Raw genomic sequence first — 6,000 nt, 5'->3', positions numbered from 1 at the left:
CTCCGGCGCGGCCAGGGGCGCCACCTAAGTGGGAGACGCCGAGGGTGGAGTGGAGGCCACGTCCCGCACCTGAGCCGCCGCTGTAAGAAGGCCCACCCGGACCCTCCCCTTCAGAGTCAGGTTTTGCAGCCGGAGTCCGCACCTTTGGGGGGGTACTCTAACGCCCTGGCCATAGAGAGGGGTTTTTGTTCTTTATTTTTGGTTAGGCCAGGGTGTTACATTGGGTGGGTGTTCTATGTTCATTTTTCTATGTTTTTGTATTTCTTTGTTTTGGGCCGTGTGTGGCTCCCAATCAGGCACAGCTGTAGTTCGTTGTTGCTGATTGGGAGTCACACAAAAGGAGCCAGTTTTTCCTTTGGGTTTTGTGGGGGATTGTTTTTGTTTAGAGTGTTTCCTAACAGGACTGTTTTGCTGTCGTGTTTTGTTCATTTTTGTAGTGTTCACTTTGTTCGAATTAAATTTCAAGATGAACACTAACTCCGCTGCACCTTGGTCTACTCTCTCTTCCGACAGCCGTTACAAATGGTTTGATTTAAATTCTAGTTGAAATTCAATTTAAATTCTTCTTCCTGTGGGATGTGGCAAATAAAATTTAGAATTTATGGGTTGAATTTAAATTAAATTCAGAAATTGACCCTAACCCCCTCCATCCCTCCTACTCTGAAGGGAAGATGATTCCACTCTGGTTGCCCAGGTGGAGAGCTTCTTCCTGGATGAGAGGGAGCTGCTGCATCTCCTTCGGGAGATGAAAGACAACAAGAACATACTCAAAACAATAGCATTTCGCCACCAGATGATGCAGTGCTACACATGTGTTGGTACAAAATACTGAAGTGGGTCCAGTCCAGAGCACCATTCTTTCCACCTTGGAGGGATTTGGAGACATTCAAAGGGGTCTGCTCAAGAAGGTTTTCCACTTTTTACTTATTTAAGCTGAAACACACCAAGAATATCACTGCTGATGGAATGCCGATTGGTACTTATCACAGTGGGAGGCTGTTCCTTCTCTTGCTAGAACAAAACCGGTACCTGCTGTGTGCCAACCAGATAATGACGAACCTGCTGTTTCTACTTGTAAGTAGAGCACTCTGGTGGAGTACTGATGGGTGTCATTTGGCTGTAGTATGGCTGTAGTAATTACACAGATATTTGGGGACAGAGCTATGTAACATTTTGTGGTTAAGCCCCAACTTACTCTAGGTGACCACCTTGAGCCATTTCAATTAATCTAAGTGAGAGTATTCAAGATGAGTGCAAGGTGGAAGCTTCAGAATAATCCTACTAAGTACATACCTAGTGCCACTGATGCAGCTTTAGAACAACATTCAGCCGTGTTTGGGGCTCCTGAGTGGCGCAGTGGTCTAAGGCACTGCATCTCAGTGCAAGAGGCGTCACTACAGTCCCAGGTTTGAATCCAGGCTGAATCACATCCTGCCATGATTGGGAGTCCCATAGGGTGGCGCACAATTGGCCCAGCGTCGCCGGGGTAGGTCGTCATTGTAAATAAGAATTTGTTTTTAACTGACTTGCCTAGTTAAATAAAGGTTCAAAAATAAACAAATTAGTAAAAATGTGATCGATACAAGTTGATGATGTGATACCGGACCTATTAGTGAATGTTCTGGTTGGTAATGTCATAACTTGGGTCAGGTTACATACATTGGCAACAGAAATAAGTTCCTTTGTCATTGGACAGTTAAAAAAAATCGATATTCATAATATGAGCTGGTTGGTCACATATCTCCCCCAAAATATATTTCCCTATTTTCATCAGATACCTTATCCAACATTTCTCAAATTACATCAAGATATTTCACATCAGCACTAGGTGGCCTATAGCAGCAACCAACTAGCAAAGGTTTCAAATCTGGTAAATGCACCTTTACCCATACCGCCATTCTTACATTGTTTTGCTGGAATATGACTCTGGATGTAAACTGAAACTCCACCCCACATCTATTTTTGTCCCTCCTGAACAAATTGTTTCCCATGTATAGAGATCTCAACATTTAAAAAAAAGAAATGCACCTTTATTTAACCAGGAAAGCTAGTTGAGAACAAGATCTCATTTACAACTGCGACCTGGCAAAGATAAAGCAAAGCAGTGCGACATAAACAACAACACAGAGTTACACATGGAAAAAACAAGCGTACATTCAATGACACAATACAAAAAAGAAAGTCTATATACAGTGTGTGCAAATGGCGTGAGGAGGTAGGCAATAAATAGGCCATGGTAGCGAAGTAATTACAATTTAGCAGATTAACACTAGAGTGATAAATGAGCAGATGATGATGTGCAAGTAGAGATACTGGTGTGCAAAAGAGCAGAAAGTATATAAAAACAGTATGGGGATGAGGTAGGTAGATTGGGTGGGTTATTTACAGATGGACTATGTACAGCTGCAGCGATCGGTTAGCTGCTCAGATAGCTGATGTTTAAAGTTAGTCAAATGAAGAGTCCAAGTGAGTCTCTGATATTGCCAATTCATTAATACTGTTTGACTGCACTAGACAGCACATTTCATGAATCTTGTTCCTTAAACTGCATATATTCAAGTGAGCAATTAACAGACCTTTCTTTTGTAGATTTACAGTATTTCTACAGTACCAGTCAAAAGTTTGGACACACCTACTCATTCAAGGGTTTTTCTTTATTTATACTATTTTCTACATTGTAGAATAATAACGAAGCCCTCAAAACTATGAAATAACTCTTATGGAATCATGTAGTAACCAATAAAGTGGTAAACAAATCATATCAAATTTTATTTGTCACATGCGCCGAATACAACAGGTGTAGACTTTACAGTGAAATGCTTACTTACAAACCCTTAACCAACAATGCTGTAACACGGGTCGTATAAAGGGGACCAAGGCACGGCGTGTGACGTGCTCATATTTCCTTTAAGGAATACACTTAAAACAGAAAACAACAAAACCACCAAACAGTTCCGTCAGGTACTACAGACAAAACGGAAAACAACTACCCACAAAACCCAGGAAGAAAAACCCCTACTTAAATATGATCTCTAATCAGAGGCAACGAGGATCCCTGCCTCCAATTAGAGATCAACCCAAACAACCCCAACATAGAAATAGAAAAACTAGAACGTAAACATACAAATAGAAAGCATAGAACAACCCAAAACACCCCCTGTCACGCCCTGACCTACTCTACTATAGAAAATGACATCTTACTAGGGTCAGGACGTGACAAATGCTTTAAGAAGTTAAGAAAAAAATAAGTGTTAAGTAAAAAATAGATAAGTAAACATTTTAAATAAAAGTAACAAATAATTAAACAGCAGCAGTAAAATAACAATAGTGAGGCTATGTACAGGGGGTAAAAGTACGGAGTCAATGAGCGGGTGCACTGGTTAGTCGAGGTAATTGAGGTAATATGTACCTGAAATATCCTTGTTTTTGAAAGAAATGCTACTTTTTTGTCCATTAAAATAACATCAAATTGATCAGGAATACAGTGTAGATATTGTTAATGTTGTAAATGACTATTGTAGCTGGAAATGGCTGATTTTGTTATGGAATATCTACATAGGCGTACAGAGGCCCATTATCAGCAACCATCACTCCTGTGTTCCAATGGCACGTTGTGTTAGCTAATCCAAGTTTATCATTTTAAAAGGCTAATTGATCATTAGAAAAGCATTTTGCAACGATGTTAGCGCAGCTGAAAACTATTGTTGCTGATTAAATAAGAAATAAAACTGGCCTTCTTTAGACTAGTTGAGTATTTGGAGTATCAGCATTTGTGGATTCAATTACAGGCTCAAAATGGCCAGAAACAAAAATCTTTCTTCTGAAACTCGTCAGTCTATTGTTGTTCTGTGAAATTAAGGCTATTCCATGCGAGAAATTGCCAAGAAACTGAAGATCTTGTACAACAGTGTGTACTACTCCCTTCAAGGAACAGCACAAACTGACTCTAACCAGAATAGAAAGAGGATTGGGAGGCCTACCACTGCTGTGCCATTGGCACACTTGATGATGGTGTTGGAGTCGTGCCTGGCCATCAGTCATGAGTGAACAGGGAGTACAGGAGGGGACTGAGCATGCACCCCTGAGGGGCCACCGTGTTGAAGATCAGCGTGGCGGATATGTTGTTACCACCTGGGGGCAGCCTGTCAGGAAGTCAGGAAGTCCAGGATCCAGTTGCAGAGGGAGGTGTACAGTCGTGGCCAAAAGTTTTGAGAATGACACAAATATTCATTTTCACAAAGTCTGCTGCCTCAGTTTGTATGATGGCAATTTGCATATACTCCAGAATGTTATGAAGAGTGATCAGATGAATTGCAATTAATTGCAAAGTCCCTCTTTGCCATGCAAATGAACTGAATCCCCAAAAAACATTTCCACTGCATTTCAGCTCTGCCACAAAAGGACCAGTTGACATCATGTCAGTGATTCTCTCGTTAACATAGGTTTGAGTGTTGACGAGGACAAGGCTGGAGATCACTCTGTCTGGCTGATTGAGTTCAAATAACAGACTGGAAGCTTCAAAAGGAGGGTGGTGCTTGGAATCATTGTTCTTCCACTGTCAACCATGGTTACCTGCAAGGAAACACATTCCGTCATCATTGCTTTGCACAAAAAGGGCTTCACAGGCAAGGATATTGCTGCCAGTAAGATTGCACCTAAATCAACCATTTATTGGATCATCAAGAACTTCAAGGAGAGCGGTTCAATTGTTGTGAAGAAGGCTTCAGGGTGCCCAAGAAAGTCCAGCAAGCGCCAGGACCGTCTCCTAAAGTCTCCTACTATCCAGATTCAGCTGCAGGATCAGGGCACCACCAGTACAGAGCTTGCTCGGGAATGGCAGCAGGCAGGTGTGAGTGCATCTGCACATACAGTGAGGCGAAGACTTTTGGAGGATGGCCCGGTGTCAAGAAGAGCAGCAAAGAAGCCACTTCTCTACAGGAAAAACATCAGGGACAGACTGATATTCTGACATTTAACATTTAACATTTAAGTCATTTAGCAGACGCTCTTATCCAGAGCGACTTACAAATTGGTGCATTCACCTTATGATATCCAGTGGAACAACCACTTTACAATAGTGCATCTAAATCTTTTAAGGGGGGGGGGGTTAGAAGGATTACTTTATCCTATCCCAGGTATTCCTTAAAGAGGTGGGGTTTCAGGTGTCTCCGGAAGGTGGTGATTGACTCCGCTGTCCTGGCGTCGTGAGGGAGCTTGTTCCACCATTGGGGTGCCAGAGCAGTGAACAGTTTGGACTGGGCTGAGCGGGAACCGTGCTTCCTCAGAGGTAGGGGGGCCAGCAGGCCAGAGGTGGATGAACGCAGTGCCCTTGTTTGGGTGTAGGGCCTGATCAGAGCCTGAAGGTATGGAGGTGCCGTTCCCCTCACAGCTCCGTAGGCAAGCACCATGGTCTTGTAGCGGATGCGAGCTTCAACTGGAAGCCAGTGGAGAGAGCGGAGGAGCGGGGTGACGTGAGAGAACTTGGGAAGGTTGAACACCAGACGAGCTGCGGCGTTCTGGATGAGTTGTAGGGGTTTAATGGCACAGGCAGGGAGCCCAGCCAACAGCGAGTTGCAGTAATCCAGACGGGAGATGACAAGTGCCTGGATTAGGACCTGCGTCGCTTCCTGTGTGAGGCAGGGTCGTACTCTGCGAATGTTGTAGAGCATGAACCTACAGGATCGGGTCACCGCCTTGATGTTAGTGGAGAACGACAGGTTGTTGTCCAGGATCACGCCAAGGTTCTTAGCACTCTGGGAGGAGGACACAAGGGAGTTGTCAACCGTGATGGCGAGATCATGGAACGGGCAGTCCTTCCCCGGGAGGAAGAGCAGCTGCGTCTTGCCGAGGTTCAGCTTGAGGTGGTGATCCGTCATCCACACTGATATGTCTGCCAGACATGCAGAGATGCGATTCGCCGCCTGGTTATCAGAAGGGGGAAAGGAGAAGATTAATTGTGTGTCGTCTGCATAGCAATGATAGGAGAGACCATGTGAGGAT

This window comes from Salmo trutta, chromosome 29 (genome assembly GCF_901001165.1).
Source record: "Salmo trutta chromosome 29, fSalTru1.1, whole genome shotgun sequence".
Taxonomy (NCBI): domain Eukaryota; kingdom Metazoa; phylum Chordata; class Actinopteri; order Salmoniformes; family Salmonidae; genus Salmo; species Salmo trutta.
This window is presented reverse-complemented; position numbering follows the sequence as displayed.